Source organism: Engystomops pustulosus, chromosome 4 (assembly GCF_040894005.1).
Source record: "Engystomops pustulosus chromosome 4, aEngPut4.maternal, whole genome shotgun sequence".
In the NCBI taxonomy this organism is placed as follows: Eukaryota; Metazoa; Chordata; class Amphibia; order Anura; family Leptodactylidae; genus Engystomops; species Engystomops pustulosus.
Genome location: NC_092414.1, coordinates 205,283,184 through 205,304,302, shown reverse-complemented (window position 1 = coordinate 205,304,302; position 21,119 = coordinate 205,283,184). Strand labels below are relative to the sequence as shown.

At 43.9% G+C, this 21,119-nt stretch overlaps 1 long non-coding RNA gene across 2 annotated transcripts; it reads left to right on the top strand.

Annotated features, from left to right (window-relative positions):
* Nucleotides 1-4,390: 4,390 nt before the first annotated feature.
* LOC140128143 (uncharacterized) lies at nucleotides 4,391-14,020 on the top strand. 2 transcript variants are annotated; one of them, XR_011855115.1, is made up of 4 exons: nucleotides 4,391-4,524; nucleotides 5,067-5,118; nucleotides 13,519-13,727; nucleotides 13,820-14,020. It is a non-coding gene; the product is annotated as an uncharacterized lncRNA (long non-coding RNA). The 2 variants fall into 2 exon arrangements; XR_011855114.1 differs by lacking the exons at nucleotides 4,391-4,524; nucleotides 5,067-5,118 and adding an exon at nucleotides 8,723-8,948.
* Nucleotides 14,021-21,119: the final 7,099 nt, after the last annotated feature.

Here is a 21,119-nt window from a genome sequence, read left to right as displayed (position 1 = left end):
TAGGATGGATTAAATATCAATACATACAGCCAAAATATAAAATGAATGCAGACCCACAAAGAATATATATATGGATAATAATATAACAATTCAGAACCAAATAAATCAGAGCCAGAATATAATGTGAATACAGAACAAGTTATGGCAAAACCAGAATTTAATATCAAAATGGACCTGGATATTATAGAACTATTATATATGATGTTTATAAAAAAACACCTGTCTATATAGGTAAGAACCAGAATTTAATATCAATACAGACCCAGAGAGATCCGGATAAAATGATAATGTAGATGCAGATCCAGAGATATCAGAACCAGGATACAAACTGAATATGGATCCAGGTGTTTCATACCCACAAATACAGGATCAGATAACAAAACCAGTACATGATATAAATATAGCTACAGAAATGGAGGTCCAGATATATCAGAACCAAAGGAAAATACATGTCCAAATATACCAAAGCCGCTATAATATATATGGATCAGAGGTGTCAGATTTGAAAAGAATATCAAAATGTATTTTACAAGTATATGGACCCGGATATATCAGAACCAGAACACAATAGTACAATTGTACTAGGTGCATAATAGATATATTATATACCATATATTTTATAGGCAGATCTAGAATATTATATAAATGCAGCTCCAGATAAATAAGAACCAAAATGTAACTCTAGGTCCAGATGTATGAGACGGAGAATATAACACAAATCCAGAGCAAGATGTATACGTATATCGGAACCATATGGACCCTGAGGTATCAGAATCTCAACATATCAGAAATCCCAATATATCAGAAACAGTAGATAATAGAAAAGCAGATACAGGAATATAACACACAGATGGAATGAAATGTGTCAGAACCAGGATAGAAGTTGAATATGAACCCAGAGGTTTCAGAAATGCAATATTATACTTACAGATCCAGATTATCAGAACCAGGAAATAACAGATTCTAAATATAATGAATATTAATATAGCTCCAGGTGACTCGGAAATGGATTCAAATATATCAGAACCAGAATATGAATATAGACCCAGAAATATCAAAACCGTTACGTAAATACCAACCCAGATATATCAGAACGACCCACATTCAGCTGATACACAAATACACCCCAGATATGTCCTGATGGGAATATTGTATAACTGCACACCCCTATGTATATATCAGAACTCACTCCCAGGTGTTCTGGAATATTCTATATATTTCCATGCAATAATAATGTTCTAGAATTATTCTATAGAGGAAAAAAGGAAATCTAGACCCAAACATATTCATCCAATAACTATAAGCATTGTAGTCCAAGAGAAGCAAGTGACATCATGTACATAGGAGCCAGGATATTACTGGACAATACAGATCCAGATGTATCCAGAACCAGAATATAATATGATAGATATATAGTCCTGGGTATATTGTAACACAGATTTCATATAAAGCAGAACTATGTACATTAAATAAAAGAATATAATACTGAGCCAGGGAGATCATAGCCACAACATAATATACTAAGCATAATATCACAGCTATTATATATAATATAGATACAGCCTTAAGGGAAATCTACCATGAAAACCAGGGACACTTACTCATAGATGCAGGCACTGTGACTGTGATAATCTTCTTATAGTTGTTATCCATGCCCTCCTTCCTTCTAAAAATCAACTTTTAAAATTATGCAAATGGGGGGTGTTACCAGAGCTCATCCGTGCTGCAGATTCACAGGCTGTTACACTGTGCAGGAGCACTTCCCATCTCCCCCACACTATGTGCTGAAACTTCCTCTCCTGCAGTGAGATAAAGGAGCAGAGGGGGGAGTGGGAGACAGTGTACCAACCTGTTGAAAGCACGGAAGGGCTCTGGTAACACCCCCCAAGAGCCCTTGTAGCTTATTAGTATAATTTTAAACATTGATTTTAGAAGGAAAGAGACCATGGATACAAATATAAGAAGATTATCACAGTCATGGTGCCTGGATCTATGAGTAAGTGTCCCTGGTTTATCACAATGGATTTGAATGGTGGAATTCCTTAAATATATATAAAGGCTCTCAAATATTGACAACATTATAAATGTACAGGCCCAAATGGATTAATATATAATAACCCCTAACTGCAATAAAAATAGTTAAATTGCATGTGATAGGATGGTAGTATAGATAGATAGATATGAGATAGATAGATAGATAGATAGATAGATAGATAGATAGATAGATAGATATGAGATAGATAGGAGATGGATAGATAGGAGATAGATAGATAGATAGGAGATAGATAGATAGGAGATAGATAGATAGATAGATAGATAGATAGATAGGAGATAGATAGATAGATAGATAGATAGATAGATAGATAGATAGGAGATAGATAGATAGATAGATAGATAGATAGGAGATAGATAGATAGATAGATAGATAGATAGGAGATAGATATGAGATATATAGATAGATATGAGATAGATGGATGGATAGATAGATAGATAGATAGATAGATAGATAGATAGATAGATAGATAGATATAGATAAAATATAGATATGAGATAGATAGATAGATAGGAGATAGATATGAGAGAGATAGATAGATAGATATGAGATAGATAGATAGATAGATAGACAGATAGATATGAGATAGATAGATAGATAGGAGATAGATATGAGATAGATACATATATATGAGATAGATGGATGGATAGATAGATAGATAGGAGATAGATATGAGATAGATGGATGGATAGATACTTGTTCAATAAAGTTCACCTCTTTTTGAAATTGGAACCACGGAGTGCTGCCGCTTTCTTCTTCTTATGGATGGATAGATCGATAGATAGATAGGAGATAGATATGAGATAGATAGATAGATAGATAGATAGATAGATAGATAGATAGGAGATAGATAGATAGATATGAGATAGATATGAGATAGATAGATAGATAGATATGAGATAGATAGATAGATAGATATGAGATAGATAGATAACGAATGGAAAAGGCAGGCAGCACTCCAAGGTTCAAATCAAACGTGAGTGATTTTTATTGAAACGGGTAGCGACGTTTCGGTGTTGGACACCTTTTTCAGGCTTGAAAAAGGTGTCCAACACCGAACCATCGCTACCTGTTTCAATAAAAATCACTCACGTTTGATTTGAACCTTGGAGTGCTGCCTGCCTTTTCCATTCGTTGACTACAAACCAGGATCAAGCCGAAATCCTTGGAGGCATTGCACCCCTCCTTCTCAGGAGCCACTTTACTATGCGGACTTGAACTTTTTCCATTTTAGATAGATAGATAGATACGAGATAGATAGGAGATAGATAGATAGATAGATAGATAGATAGGAGATAGATAGATAGATATATGATAGATAGATAGATAGATATATATGAGATAGATAGAGAGATAGATAGATAGATAGATAGATATGAGATAGATAGATAGATAGATAGATAGATATGAGATAGATAGATATGAGATAGATAGATAGATAGATAGATATGAGATAGATAGATAGATAGATAGATAGATATGAGATAGATATGAGATAGATAGATAGATAGATAGATATGAGATAGATAGATAGATAGATAGATAGATAGATATGAGATAGATAGATAGATAGATATGAGATAGATAGATATGAGATAGATAGATATGAGATAGATAGATAGATAGATAGATAGATAGTGGCTAGGAGATGGATAATTAGAGAGCAGATAGATAAATAGATCATAGTTATGTATAGATGGATATGAGATAGACAGTAGATGATACATATAGATAACTTGTCATGGAACACGCTAAACCTTCACCTTCTCACATATTTCTGCCTTTTTCGTAAATGTACGATAATTTCATAGAAATGATATGGATATTAGATGGAAGATACGTATAGATAGTTATGTAATAGGTACATAGTAGATGATAGAGATGAGATAGACAGTATATTATATAAGGGGAACATTATGGTATAGATAGATGCCTGATCCATGTGGCTCTGGTTTGGGGATCTGTTCCATTATTACTATTACATTACTTAAAAAGGAAGATTTCTCCAATGAATATACCCGGATCAGTAATGTGAATTCACATCTATACATCTGTCTGTGTATATCTATATGTGTGTGTATGAGATGTGGAGGGGACACTGTATAATGTAGTGGCCATTTCTACTTCTCATTCGCATTTTTCCTTTTCCATTTCCCAGGTGCAATAAAGGCACAGTCTTCATTTTGTAAATGTGTGAAATAGCAAAATGGCAGCCGGGCTATTACTTGCTGTATGACTGGAGCCAAATCTCTGGTTAGTAGATTGCATTTATCCATCCGCTCAAGCAGGTCCTGTACTGCCTCCTGCTGGCACACAGCTATAGTGCAGCACACAGCCTTGAGGAGAGGAGATCTCACCTAAGGCCTAAGGCACAGAGACCAATGAATCTACCATCAGCTATATTCTCAGGAACCGAATAATTATTATGTGGTGGAGCGCGGCAGCATTTTCTAAAATAATTGTGACTAATTGTGAGCCATAGGTGAAAGGCCAGTAGCTATGGACACTGCCTCACTGTCCTCTCCACAGGGTTGTCAGGAAGCCCGTCCCTAGCAACCAGACTGACTCAGTTTACTCCTCCTGGTAGTACCTAGAGAACCATACGGTCCACACTTCCATACCAGAACCAAGACAAATGTTTTCAATGGATCTATACAAATCCGGATCCAATACCAATAATCGGGGTCCTTGTATTTCAGTTTTTGACAATACACATAGCTATGTGGGCCAAACTTATAGACACATCAGAACCCCTTATGGAAATTATAAACACAAAAATTTGTGGAGATGCGGAGAACCTCCCTAAAGCCACTCATAGTCATAAGATCAACCTAACTGCACACTTACCTCATGGTGCTATATCAGGGTGCTAGTAGGAGTCTGGAGGCAGGACAATGGGTGGTCCATAGCTGCTCTTACATATCCCTATTATTCAAACTGTTGGTAATTCTACAAATGTATAATCTGAATATTCATACTTTTCCCACCTCCATCTTTGTCATTTTTATTGTAGGTCACTTCAACTGTGAGAGACAGAATCTAAAATAAACCCAGAACATCACATTGTAAGGTTTTTAAATAATTTATTAGCATTTATTGCAATGTGTGACCGCACCTTCAGACTTGCAAGAAGCTCCTCCTACTCTGCACTCATTGCCCACATTAATTGCACCTGTCTGATCTTGTTACCTGTATAAAAATCACCTGTACGCACACTCAATCCACCACACTACAACCTCTCCACCATAGCCAGGACCAAAGAGCTGTATGAGGACTCCAGGGACAAAATTGTAGACCTGCACAAGGCTGGGATGGGCTACAGGACAATAGGCAGCAGCTCAATGAGAAGTCATAATTATTAGGTCAATCTTCCTCGGTCTGGGGCTCCATGCAAGATCTCACCTCGTGGGGTAGGATGATTCTGAGAAAAGGTCAGGAATCAGCCCAGAACTACACAGGGGACCTGGTCAATGGCCTGATGCCAGCAGGGACCACAACCTTCAAGATTTCCATTAGTAACACACTGAACAATTCATGGATTAAAATCATGAAGGGCTTTCTCATGCCAACACATGTCCAGCCCCGTTTGAGGTTTCCCATTGACCATCTAGATCAGGGGTCAGAATCAGCTTTTTGGCTGAGAAAGCCATGAACACCACACGTTTTAAAATGTAATACCATAAGAGCCATACAATATGCACATGCCGACCAAGTAGAAAGGTAGCCCCAAGCACATGCCCCCTTGTTGATAAGTAACTACAGCACATGCCTCCCAGTAGATAGGGAGCCATAGTACATGCCTCCCAGTAGATAGGGAGCCATAGTACATGCCCCCCAGTAGATAGGGAGCCATAGTACATGCCCCCAGTGCATCATTGCCTGCTTCCAGTGATCAGTGTTGTGTGTGTTTTAGGCGCACACAGCGCAGATTGCTATGCAGCCATCAAAAGAGCCACATCTGGCCCCTGAGCCATAGGTTCCCTACCACTGATATAGATGATCTAGAGCTGGCATGGGAGAAGCTTATATGATCAGATGAGACCATTGAACTTTATGGTATCAACTCCACTCGCAATGTTTGGAGCAAGAAAAAGGCTGAGCATAATTGTGCCAACCGTGGGTGTGGAAACATCAAACTTTGAGGGTGTTTTTTTAGAAAGGGGACAAAATAACTGCACCATATGGAAGGGAGGATGGGTGGGGCCATGTTTTGGAAGGAACCTCCTTCCATCAGTAAGAACCAGGAAGGTGGGTGGTGGTTGGGTCTTCCAGTGTGGCAATCACCCAAATCACACAGCCAAGTGCGACTAAGCAGTGGCTCCATAAAAAGCATTTCAAGCTAAAACACAATGGGGCACATTTACTTACCCGTCCCGGCGCGATCCCCGTGGTGCGTTGTCTGACGAGGATTCGGAGCTGCAGCAATTCACTAAGATCGTGCGTCCAATTTCCTGCATCTGTCGCTTCCCCGCTGAGGTCCGCCAGAGTTCATCTTCTTCTTCCCGGTGCATGTAAGTGCATGGCTTGCGACACAATTTGAAATGTTAAATCCTGCGTGTTGTCCGAATCCGTTGGATCGTCCGACGACCTGCCCCCTATTTGTGTCGCGTGAAAGCCGGCACCGACGCACCAAAATTTGATCACGTGTGCCAAAAACCCCAGTTAAATGCGGTGCAAAACGGAAAAAGTTGGGAAACCCGACAAAAATACAGTCCGCGGACCCTTAGTAAATGTGCCCCAATGTTGTCCATCGACGGCCCCAAAACCTGAAAGATCTGGAGAACATCTGTATGGAGGAGTACAAGAACTACAGGATACATCCGACCCCTGGAACTGCAAACAACAGTTTTTGTACAAATATGAAGTTCTGTTTTTCTATATTTTCAAATACTGATACAATATAAAGCAATTAAATCCTAATTAATTAATTTAAAATGATAGAATGTGATTTTTTTTAATTTTTTTTCCTATTTTTCTTATTTTTCCCATAAATTACACAAATTATCGACCATTTTCATAATGCTACTAATCGCCAAGCCAAGGTAATTCTACCATAAAGGAAGACTGAAGTCTATTCACCTATTGCCGTAATAAAAATATTAAAAAAAACTCCACTGATATCTTCCTAGTCACAATTGTTCCTCCTTGTCAACGCTGTAGGGGAACATAAAGTTCTTCTCCCTCGGGCAGAAGATCCATAGAGCCAAGAAATATTTTTTTAATGTGGCAGTGTGGTGAAAGATATCATGTTCCTAAAGCGTGGTTAGAATTGTTCTCTAAGGATCCACTCATATTTGTCTAGGAACTTCAAAAATAGAGATTCATTAAAGTGTAGAGAATTTGGCTAGTCAACCTTTTGGGTCTTGTCCAGACCTACTGGAGAAAGCAAAGGAGAAGGAAGATCTTTACATCTGATACGGCTCCTTGGAAGAATGAACTTGTACATGGGCGTAGCTTGTTCGGTAGTTAGAGTAAACATGCCAGTACACCCTGGAAAAGAATCTGAGCCATATAATGTGACATGTACAACGGCAGCACAACCAGGTCCAAGGCCGTCATAAGGAAGAGACGTTTCCGAATAAGGAAGGGGGGGAGGCAAGAGTCGACAACTTGAGGCTTAAATCATTGTCCTCTTTCTTTTCTTATCTGATGTTTCACTCAAATATTGGAATTAGTTTTTTCCATTTTTTATTTATTCTATGAACCCCCTCTACCACCTCATAGCGGAATTCATTTTATTAGACGTCTTTCTCAGAATGTGTCCATTGTGTGTCCTTATTCACCTCCTGTGGCTGTTGACCAAACACCCTGTAGCTGTGCAAGTGTTCTGGACGGGAAGAGTGGGGTAAACCACAAGAATTAAGGAAGAGATCCTGAAAATGTTGAGGAATTGAAATCTAAGTTATATTATTATAGGGATTATCTAAACTCTCTGGGGTCTTGAGGAGTCTTGGGGACAGATGTCATACATTTCATGAGCAGATTTCCATGTCTGGTCTTTAAAGGGGTTGTCCAAGTATTCTAAAAATTAGCAGAGGGGCTGGGGAGGGCATTTTTTAAAAAAAATAAAGCTCCTCTGGCCCTCCCGGTGTCCTGTGCTGGAGTCCATCAGAGCAATGTCCCCATTTGTTTACAGGACTACGACTGCTTCCGGGCACCCGGTGCACCCACCCAATGTTACGACTACTTCCGGGCACCCAGTGCACGCATCCAATGTTACGACTACTTCCGGGCACCCGGTGCACCCACCCAATGTTACGACTACTTCCGGGCACCCAGTGCACGCATCCAATGTTACGACTACTCCCGGGCACCCGGTGCACCCACCCAATGTTACGACTACTGGGAAAGGAGACAGTTGCGTGTGCCAGGCACCCAGAATTTACCGGAGCTGAGCTGCTGTACCCTTGTAAACAAGGGCACAACTTGGACGGACGGGACACTGGGAGAGGAGGAGCATTATTTTTTTTTTTTTTTAAATCCCTTCCCGCCCTTCTGCTAAATTAGTCAGACAATAGTAATACAACCCCTTTAGCCCATGTTTCGAGCATAGCTGCCCCCCTCACTACGGCTATATGATAATAAATACAATCTGACAGGGGCGTCGCTAGGTCAAAAGATCCGGGGCTCGTGCCCCGGATCTTTTGGCCAGTGCCCCGAATCTCCTCGGGTCAGCAGATCATCTGCCCCGCTGCCCGGGAGATTCCTTCCCTCTCGTTCTCATCACGATCTGTGTCCTCAGATCGTGATGAGAACGAGTGCAGGCGCTGCTTTCCCCTGCAAGGACCTTACCTCCGGGAGTTCCAGAGGCTCAAGGACCTGTGATGATGTCATGATCACATGACCTGCAGGGGAAAGCAGCGCACAGAAAGAGAGAGAGAGCTGCATCTGTGAGGTGAGAAACATGACAGGGACTAGGGAAGGGGGAGAACATTGTGGGGCACATTATTTCCTGGGGGGCTGTGTGAGGCACATTATTTCCTGGGGGGCTGTGTGTGGGGCACATTATTTCCTGGGGGGCTGTGTGAGGCACATTATTTCCTGGGGGGCTGTGTGAGGCACATTATTTCCTGGGGGGCTGTGTGAGGCACATTATTTCCTGGGGGGACTGTGTGAGGCACATTACTTACTGGGGGGCTGTGTGAGGCACATTATTTCCTGGGGGGCTGTGTGAGGCACATTATTTCCTGGGGGGCTGTGTGAGGCACATTATTTCCTGGGGGGCTGTGTGTGAGGCACATTACTTACTGGGGGGCTGTGTGTGAGGCACATTACTTACTGGGGGGCTGTGTGAGGACATTACTTACTGGGGGGCTGTGTGAGGCACATTACTTACTGGGGGGCTGTGTGAGGCACATTATTTCCTGGGGGGCTGTGTGAGGCACATTACTTACTGTGGGGCTGTGTGAGGCACATTACTTACTGTGGGGCTGTGTGAGGCACATTATTTCCTGGGGGGCTGTGTGAGGCACATTATTTACTGGGGGGCTGTGTGAGGCACATTATTTACTGGGGGGCTGTGTGAGGCACATTATTTACTGGAGGGACTGTGTGAGGCACATTACTTACTGGGGGGCTGTGTGAGGCACATTACTTACTGGGGGGCTGTGTGAGGCACATTATTTCCTGGGGGGCTGTGTGAGGCACATTACTTACTGGGGGGCTGTGTGAGGCACATTACTTACTGGGGGGCTGTGTGAGGCACATTACTTACTGGGGGGCTGTGTGAGGCACATTACTTACTGGGGGGCTGTGTGAGGCACGTTACTTACTGGGGGGCTGTGTGAGGCACATTACTTACTGGGGGGCTGTGTGAGGCACATTACTTACTGGGGGGCTGTGTGAGGCACATTATTTCCTGGGGGGCTGTGTGAGGCACATTACTTACTGGGGGGCTGTGTGAGGCACATTACTTACTGGGGGGCTGTGTGAGGCACAATATTTCCTGGGGGGCTGTGTGAGGCACATTACTTACTGGGGGGCTGTGTGAGGCACATTACTTACTGGGGGGCTGTGTGAGGCACATTATTTCCTGGGGGGACTGTGTGAGGCACATTACTTACTGGGGGGCTGTGTGAGGCACATTATTTCCTGGGGGGCTGTGTGTGGGGCACATTATTTCCTGGGGGGCTGTGTGAGGCACATTATTTCCTGGGGGGCTGTGTGAGGCACATTATTTCCTGGGGGGCTGTGTGAGGCACATTATTTCCTGGGGGGCTGTGTGAGGCACATTATTTCCTGGGGGGACTGTGTGAGGCACATTACTTACTGGGGGGCTGTGTGAGGCACATTACTTACTGTGGGGCTGTGTGAGGCACATTACTTACTGTGGGGCTGTGTGAGGCACATTATTTCCTGGGGGGCTGTGTGAGGCACATTATTTACTGGGGGGCTGTGTGAGGCACATTATTTACTGGGGGGCTGTGTGAGGCACATTATTTACTGGAGGGACTGTGTGAGGCACATTACTTACTGGGGGGCTGTGTGAGGCACATTACTTACTGGGGGGCTGTGTGAGGCACATTATTTCCTGGGGGGCTGTGTGAGGCACATTACTTACTGGGGGGCTGTGTGTGAGGCACATTACTTACTGGGGGGCTGTGTGAGGCACATTACTTACTGGGGGGCTGTGTGAGGCACATTACTTACTGGGGGGCTGTGTGAGGCACATTACTTACTGGGGGGCTGTGTGAGGCACATTACTTACTGGGGGGCTGTGTGAGGCACATTACTTACTGGGGGGCTGTGTGAGGCACATTATTTCCTGGGGGGCTGTGTGAGGCACATTACTTACTGGGGGGCTGTGTGAGGCACATTACTTACTGGGGGGCTGTGTGAGGCACAATATTTCCTGGGGGGCTGTGTGAGGCACATTACTTACTGGGGGGCTGTGTGAGGCACATTACTTACTGGGGGGCTGTGTGAGGCACATTATTTCCTGGGGGGACTGTGTGAGGCACATTACTTACTGGGGGGCTGTGTGAGGCACATTATTTCCTGGGGGGCTGTGTGAGGCACATTATTTCCTGGGGGGCTGTGTGAGGCACATTACTTACTGGGGGGCTGTGTGAGGCACATTACTTACTGGGGGGCTGTGTGAGGCACTTTATTTCCTGGGGGGCTGTGTGAGGCACATTATTTCCTGGGGGGCTGTGTGAGGCACATTATTTACTGGGGGGCTGTGTGAGGCACATTACTTACTGGGGGGCTGTGTGAGGCACATTACTTACTGGGGGGCTGTGTGTGAGGCACATTACTTACTGGGGGGCTGTGTGTGAGGCACATTACTTACTGGGGGGCTGTGTGAGGACATTACTTACTGGGGGGCTGTGTGAGGCACATTACTTACTGGGGGGCTGTGTGAGGCACATTACTTACTGGGGGGGCTGTGTGAGGACATTACTTACTGGGGGGCTGTGTGTGAGGCACATTACTTACTGGGGGGCTGTGTGTGAGGCACATTACTTACTGGGGGGCTGTGTGAGGCACATTACTTACTGGGGGGCTGTGTGAGGCACATTATTTACTGGGGGGCTGTGTGAGGCACTTTATTTCTTGGGGGGCTGTGTGAGGCACATTATTTCCTGGGGGGCTGTGTGAGGCACATTATTTACTGGGGGGCTGTGTGAGGCACATTACTTACTGGGGGGCTGTGTGAGGCACATTACTTACTGGGGGGCTGTGTGTGAGGCACATTACTTACTGGGGGGCTGTGTGTGAGGCACATTACTTACTGGGGGGCTGTGTGAGGCACATTACTTACTGGGGGGCTGTGTGTGAGGCACATTATTTACTGGGGGGCTGTGTGAGGCACATTACTTACTGGGGGGCTGTGTGTGAGGCACATTACTTACTGGGGGGCTGTGTGTGAGGCACATTACTTACTGGGGGGCTGTGTGAGGACATTACTTACTGGGGGGCTGTGTGAGGCACATTACTTACTGGGGGGCTGTGTGAGGCACATTACTTACTGGGGGGGCTGTGTGAGGACATTACTTACTGGGGGGCTGTGTGTGAGGCACATTACTTACTGGGGGGCTGTGTGTGAGGCACATTACTTACTGGGGGGCTGTGTGAGGCACATTACTTACTGGGGGGCTGTGTGAGGCACATTACTTACTGGGGGGCTGTGTGAGGCACATTATTTACTGGGGGGCTGTGTGGGCACATTACTTACTGGGGGGCTGTGTGGGGCACATTACTTACTGGGGGGCTGTGTGGGGACATTACTTATGGGGGGGCTGTGTGAGGACATTTCTTGGAGCGTGTTCACACATGGCACTAGGACAGGCCTTGGTTTGATATATTTTCCAGTAATACACATGTGATGGGTAACAAGCTCCTGGTTTTGTTTAAATGCAAGACAAAGGTGTGAGCGCCGCCTTTCAGTATTTGGGGAGATTGTTAGGGGCGGCAGCAGGATTACACTGCCAGGGAACAAAGATGTAGGGACAATGAGGAACATAAGATGTGGTGATGGGGATTTCTCCATTGTTCTCTGTAGCTGTATATACCAGAAGTAACCTTGTTATTGGCACAGCCACATGTGAGGGGGTTATGTACAGAAGGGGGCATTACTGAAAGTGCAACACACATGCATTGGGGCCCGTGCCCCGGATCTTTTACCACCCTAGCAACGCCCCTGCAATCTGAGAGGAATCCATTACATGTTAGAAAAAAAGAAAAAAAGTTGTAAACCAAAGTTTAATAATGTCTAAAAAAAAATGAAAAATGCAAAATGTAGAGGAAATACATAAAGGAAACTTCAACCGTAGCAGGACCTGGAATGGATGTGGGTCTGTTCTTACCAGTAATTTTGGCCCTACAAGCTTTATGTCATGGGGCCCCATATAAGGATTGAGTAATGCAGCCAGATACAACAGAAAACAGCAACAATTCTTAAAGGAAATCTACCATCAAAATCCTTCATAATAAATCAGGGACATTACTCATAGTAGATACAGGAGCCGTGACTGTTATGCATGGCCTCCTTCCATGTAAAATCAACTTTTATAATTATGCTAATGGCCCTCCTGGTTCTACGAGGTTGATCAGTTATAAGACATTTTCTTCTTCTCATGATGTTTGAGCACATGGCCATGTGCTCGTCTGGACCGGAACCGAGGTGTAGCATGCCCAGGTGGAGAAGAGAGGCGACGTAAATGCCACTCACCCCTCCCCTCTTTATTGATGGTGCGGCCTCCCGACTCGGTCACATTGCGGTGAGACACTGTTTGGCCATGTGGTGGACACAGTTTGTGCGGCCAGATCAGCCGCAATTTCAGCTGCGTAAATGGGACCTTAGGCGTAAACTTTATATCTTCTATCCACTGGATAGCCATTGAGTGTCAATTGTGTGGGACTCCTGGACACTCGTTAGCTGGTCCGATTAAAGGGGATGTGGCGCTCTTTACTGTACATTGCATAGAGGACAAATAATCACCTAAAGCACCTTTCATTTTCAGGTCCCCCAACTCCTGATTCTACTAATTAACAGCCCACCTTTACCAGGAGATGCCTCCAATCTCCATTAGAAGAACTTGTATGAAACAGGATTGACCCCAGGGGACATCAGCCCGTGATGGAGGGTGATCCTTACTAAAGAGATGGAACGCTGCCCCCTAACGGAACGTATTGAGAATTTCTCAAAATAAAAATCTAAGTCACATGTCAGGTAATGTAATAATGACATTATGGCATATTTCTGTAACCACACACAGGCAATGATGAAATAAGTCTATGAAGTTCCATATGGACATTTTACAGATTCCGAGGATCTGGCAACAATGTATAGATTGCTTAATAAATCACATACTATGGATGGGGCTCATCTCCAGCCCAAACGCCCCCGGAGATGAAGCTGTGCTGTTATTAGGGATAAGAGAACACTGGTGCACGGTCAGAAGATTTGGCAATGGATTCCAACAGGAACAGGAGGGAACTACACAATTCCACCTCGGGCCTGTCTGCACATCATAATAAAAAGCCTTTGTGCTGAAAAAGAAGCTTTTTCTTGTGCTCTAACAATAGACACCTTTCAGCACCCTCCATCCCCCCCACCCCCCTTTATCCCGCCCCAACATCCGGGAAAGCGCAAGATTCCTCTCTTATTTTCATAACTAAAATAATATTAGCAGTAGAAGGGAGAAGCCATTAGTCTACCTGCCAGGGGCGCTCTCACTTTCAAAGGCCACACTGTTACCATTAATGAGTTTAATTAACTAAATAAAAGAGGGATTAGTGTAATAAGTGGGGGGATGCGGCTGCCTGCGAGGACCTCATGTGCCCGTGGATGGGAGGGCCATGGAGACCTCACAAAGGGTGTGCTGTGTACACAGGAGAAAGGGTTAAACCGGTGTGGTAGATATCCACAGCCATAGACCTACTGCTTCACTTCTGTAGTGTTTGGTAAGAGGTTATCCTGGATTACAGTGGGTATAGGGATCAATCATTACCAGGTGGATTTTGGGAATAAATGTGGTAGAGTAACTCTAGGGAATCAGAATGGTGGTTTTCATCAAGATTCGGCAGAAAAGTTGGTGGTAACAAGACTTTTGCGTGAGGTAACTGGCTTGGTGGTTACTACCGTATTTTTCGGACTATAAGGCGCACTAAAAATCCTTTGATTTTTCTCAGAAATAACAAACAACAGCTGCCTTGAGCTGTGCACAGGTCTGGCACCTGCTGGTCATTCATCCTTATAATCAGGTGCGCCTTATATATGAACTAGGCATTTTAGCAGGCATTTATTGATGGTGCGCCTTATACTCCGGTGCGCCTTATAGTCTGAAAAATACTGTAATCTCTCAATAAAGGGACAGTTCTTGGTGGTTCTGTTCCTTGTGGAAGCACAGATAACCCAGTCCTAAGTCTGAATCCAATTTGATTTAGGATTCTATAGTAATATAATAAAGTAACAGGTTCCACCATAGCCTATAGCAACAGTAAAAAAGGGCAACAAGAGGCGGAGGGGATCGACATGTGTTCATATCAGGTTTCCACCATCTCACAGATGGATCACAAGACTAAACCCCCTTGTCCCATACAGAGTCGCCCAGCAATTCCAGGAGATTCATAGGAATTCCTATAAATGACGGCGATCCTGTGCTCCACTAGGGAAGAGAATGGTCCTTGAATTAATACTAATAATAGAATAAAAATATAACATAAATGGATGTAAAAAACACAAACCCAAAAGTATAGAAACTGCAGAACAATGTAAATGCCTGAATATGAGAAGTAACACATTATCCATCGGTGTCCTGCGGATCAGCTCTGGGAATCCAATGTGTAGTGCGCAGTGTGAAGGCGCCGGCGTGTACTACTACTATATGTGCATACAAGTCACAGTCTAATAGGGAGTCCCCATCCATTGCTTTAACACCTTCCCTTCCCGCCAGCTGTTTGAAGTCTCTGGCGCTGCACCCACATCTGTTCCTTCTGCAAATACAGTTGCTGGTCACCATCTGGACTGAGATTTTGGTTACCAGCTCCTGGGCTTTTCCCCTCCCCGAGAGAATGCCAGGCATATGGGCACCATTTAACAGTCTGCATGCCAGAGAGAACTAGGTTTTCCTCGTGTATTACAGTCTCCCAGCTGTCTATAGTCATGTCCTCCAGTAACAACTAATTACTTTTACATATCCCCTAAACCTCTCCTGACCCTGGAACCTCCTGATCTTCATTACCCTGTAATAAATTATTATAGTAATCTCTCTCCTGAAAAGTTTTCACCTAGTAACATATAATAATCTTCTCTGAATACTGAATCCAGGAATTTCTGATTGGGATAACCCATCTACAGATCCTGTTATTACCATTTATTACTGTAATCTGGCTCCTGGTCCCCTTATTGCCCTATTACATCATATTACCCGTCTCCTGATCCTTTTTGTATCCTATAAGTTTTAATTAGAAGAACCCGGCTCCTGATCCTCTTATTACCCCTGTAACATCTTATTACAGTAACCCGGCTCCTGATCCTCTTATTACCCCTGTAACATCTTATTACAGTAACCCGGCTCCTGATCCTCTTATTACCCTGTAACATCTTATTACAGTAACCCGGCTCCTGATCCTCTTATTACCCCTGTAACATCTTATTACAGTAACCCGGCTCCTGATCCTCTTATTACCCTGTAACATCTTATTACAGTAACCCGGCTCCTGATCCTCTTATTACCCCTGTAACATCTTATTACAGTAACTCGGCTCCTGATCCTCTTATTACCCCTGTAACATCTTATTACAGTAACCCGGCTCCTGATCCTCTTATTACCCCTGTAACATCTTATTACAGTAACCCGGCTCCTGATCCTCTTATTACCCTGTAACATCTTATTACAGTAACCCGGCTCCTGATCCCCTTATTACCCTGTAACATCTTATTACAGTAACCCGGCTCCTGATCCTCTTATTACCCCTGTAACATCTTATTACAGTAACTCGGCTCCTGATCCTCTTATTACCCTGTAACATCTTATTACAGTAACCCGGCTCCTGATCCTCTTATTACCCCTGTAACATCTTATTACAGTAACCCGGCTCCTGATCCTCTTATTACCCTGTAACATCTTATTACAGTAACCTGGCTCCTGATCCTCTTATTACCCTGTAACATCTTATTACAGTAACCCGGCTCCTGATCCTCTTATTACCCCTGTAACATCTTATTACAGTAACCCGGCTCCTGGTCCTCTTATTACCCCTGTAACATCTTATTACAGTAACCCGGCTCCTGATCCTCTTATTACCCCTGTAACATCTTATTACAGTAACCCGGCTCCTGATCCTCTTATTACCCCTGTAACATCTTATTACAGTAACCCGGCTCCTGATCCTCTTATTACCCCTGTAACATCTTATTACAGTAACCCGGCTCCTCATCCTCTTATTACCCTGTAACATCTTATTACAGTAACCCGGCTCCTGATCCTCTTATTACCCCTGTAACATCTTATTACAGTAACCCGGCTCCTGGTCCTCTTATTACCCCTGTAACATCTTATTACAGTAACCCGGCTCCTGATCCTCTTATTACCCCTGTAACATCTTATTACAGTAACCCGGCTCCTGATCCTCCTATTACCCCTGTAACATCTTATTACAGTAACCCGGCTCCTGATCCTCTTATTACCCCTGTAACATCTTATTACAGTAACCCGGCTCCTGATCCTCTTATTACTATATGTTATTAAATTATTAATAAAATAAAAATAAATATTAGAACTTGCTCCTCAATCTCAAAGCCTGAGTATTAACGCGGCTTTCAAACACCTCACACAGACATATAAAGATCATGTCAGAGGGTGGTGGGAAACTCAATCGCTTGAAACATATTTGAAGAACAACATAGTCCCCAGGGGTCTTCGAATAAATTTACAACCCTCAGCTAGGATTAGATCCACTGAGTTGCTAAAAAAGTGGGAGAAGGAGTCTATCGAATCGTCATTACGATTAATGAAAATACTCCTAGAGGAGGAGAAATCACGTCTTGAGACCACCTCACAGAAATTGAAAGAAACAATTGAATGTGTGAAGAAATTTTCTTCAAACAGTGATTTTGAGAGAAAGGAGTCAACACTTCAAAGAACAGTGGAAAGATTTACAGCACAAATAAAGGAGAGGAAGCATTTTCAGTTTTGTCGTGACACACAGGACTTTAGGGACGGTAACATCTTCAATCTTACACAGTCCAGCAAGGGAGGAATTGAATCAGAGGTTGAAATCTCCTCATCTGAATGTGATCTTTCTGATATTGAAGTGTCTCAACAAAATACTCAAAAGAAACATTCAAATTACCAACACCCACAAGGGAGTGAACATCAGGCGCCCAGGGGTGGTGGTCGTGGGAGAGGGGCACAATATAAGAGAGCTGCTAGAGGTGGTTTTTTAGCCCGAGACCCTCCCATTACAGACTACATGGTAAGGAGAAAGAGATAACTGGACTGGCATCCACATGTGATGAGCATCAGGTCATTAACCTGTCCAAAAGGGCCATTACTGAAACTGAGAAATTGGTTTTGAGTAAGGGTTTGTCTTTTGTGCCTACACCACAATTTGACATGTTTACCTGGGTTAAGGATCTCCAGTTGTTCATCAGAAAATTAAAATGGAAAAAATTCTTCATTCAGCATAACAAAAGACAATGCCTTGAGATGGGTCTGGAGAATACTGACCTTGAATGCCTTGACACTATGATGGGATTATTGGAGGAGGGTACACGAAATCCAGGTGAGGGACCCTTTACAGAACTGAAGGTACCCTCTAAGAAATTCCCCCCGATTAATAAGGACACGTCCCTTGATGCGTTTCTGAGTTTGGTAACTGACCAACTTAGAATCCTAGAAAACAAGCGTGACTTTATTTGTCACAATCTTACTTTTCAGGAGAGACAGAGCATCAAGGACCTGGAGGAGGATACCTCCATTGTTATAAAGCCCTCCGACAAAGGGGGGAACCTTGTAATTATGGATAGGATTCAATATATTCTCATGTGTCAAAATTTGTTACGGGATAGGGACTGGTATGGAGTGCTTCAATCAAACCCGACCAGTACTTTCATATCCGAACTGAATGGTATTCTCCGAACGGCCAGGGCTGATAATCTTATCAGCCAGGTGGAAATGGAATTCCTGTTACCGAAGTTCCCAAGACTGGCCACTTTTTACGGGCTCCCAAAAATTCATAAGGGGACAAATCCCCTAAAGGGACGCCCAATAGTGTCAGGTATCGACAGTGTCACACAAAATTCCAGCATCTATGTGGACCAGATTCTCCGCCCCTTCGTAGAGTCTCTTCCATCGTATGTGAGAGATACAATGGATGTGTTAAAAAGACTGGACGGCATTCAGATTGATGTTGAAACGACATATTTAGCAAGTTTGGATGTTGAGTCCCTATACAACTCTATACCGCATGATAGTGGTTGCAGTGCAGTAGCAACATTTCTGCAAACCAGGGGTTCTCAGTATCAGAAACACAATGAATTTACCCTTTCATTGCTGAGGTTCGTTCTTGAACATAATTTTTTCATGTTCAATGGCAAGTTCTACCACCAGCTCAGGGGAGTGGCAATGGGGAGCCCTTGTGCTCCCTCATATGCAAACCTCTTCCTGGGCTGGTGGGAGAAGGAGCTGGTCTTTAATGACAAGCTCGAGAGATACACGTCCCACATTCTGATATGGCTCAGATTTATAGATGATGTGCTTATCCTTTGGAATGGACCAACCGTGTTATTCAATGAGTTTGTCGACATTCTGAACACAAACTCTGTTGGACTTTACCTTACATCTGAGATCCATAAACACAGAATATCGTTCCTTGATCTTCTGATCTGGAAAACCGAAACAGGCAAATTGAATACTCGTATATACAGAAAATCAACATCTACTAACAGCCTCCTACGCTGGGAGAGCTGGCATCCGAAACCCCTTATAAGGGGGATTCCGAAAGGGCAATATCTTCGGGCTCGGAGGAATTGCTCGGACCTGTCGGAATATCTATCAGCTGCGGCGGATCTCAAGCATAGATTTCAACAAAGAGGATACCCGACTAATGTTCTTAAGGAAGCCCACCATGACGCCCTGAAGAGGCAAAGGGAGACACTTCTCTCTCCTCGCATAAGGGATACGGATGCTGGCCCAATCCGCATTATCGGGACCTATGATTCTAGACATCATGAGGTGCGACAGATCCTTTCCAATTTTTGGAAACTTCTACAATTGGATCCGGATATAGGAGGAATGGTGGGCAATGGACCCACTATTACGTACAGAAGGGGTCTAAATCTAAGGGACAAATTGGTCCATAGCCATCTTGAGCCATTGACAAATATGACATGGTTACCGAATCCACCGAATGGTACTTATAAGTGTGGTACCTGCAAAGCGTGCAAGTCCATCCAACAGAAGAAAACTTACACCAGCAGTGTCACTGGACGTGTCTTTAAAAATCGACAGTTCATAAACTGTAAAAGCACCGGCCTGGTGTACCTACTGACATGCAAGTGTGGACTCCAATACGTTGGAAAGACTATTAGAGAATTTCGAGTTCGAATTCGGGAACATGTCAGGGACATAAAAAATGGCAATGACACTCCCATTTCTCGTCATGTTTGGGAGGCACACCAAGGAGACCATATGTCCATCAACTTCCAAGGTATTGAGCTGGTCAATCCTCCTTATAGAGGTGGTGACATTGACAAAATCGTCACACAGCGGGAGGCTAGATGGATATATGTGATGGATACTGAAAAGCCTAATGGGCTGAATGACTCTGTAAATTTTGCTTGTTTTCTATAAGCCCACTGTTCATTGATGGGTCTCATATATGCTAAACATAAGGACCTTTGCTCTATGGTCTTTTTCATATATGCGGATGTTTTCATCGATATTTCTCAAAATCCATCTGATGCCTGTGAGACCACTATTATTTATTCTTGAGCTTCTCTTAGACAGACTTTTCTGTATACGTACCCGGCCGTGGTATACCGCGATTAGATCCCTAACAACCAATATATTGATGCGATGCATCTTACTTTCAACTCTGACCATAGGCGGCTATTCCTATTGGCTGCGGGAGGCGAGCCTCTCCAATGCACGTCATGTGCGGAATCCGGAGTGGGATTGGAGGCGAACGCCGCAGCACCGCCCTGGCAGGGAGGGGCTTGACTGTTAAATATCCGGCATTGCGCGCGCGGCGCCTACGGCAGCTACAGTGCCGGTTTGTCAGACACGACTAGTATGGCAGACCAATGTTAAAAGCCAACAGCATGTGTTTGATATAAGCCTAAAACTTACCTTTAGAAGCCTCTGATGACGCATGGGTTTAAATACAATTTGTCCATGTAGAAACGCGTCAGGCAGGGAGGATAGGCAGTGTCACTGAATGCCGGTGTGAATGCCGCTCAGTGATGAATGAAACTCTAAGTGTGGCGGGGTGGCTTCTGTGTCTCTAGGAGCTAGTATCTGGCTGACATTGGTACACGATGTGTGACAGCACCACATATTCACCCCAAATTAGTATTGTGTAATACCTGGCTATAGGGGATCGTCTTGACTCGTCT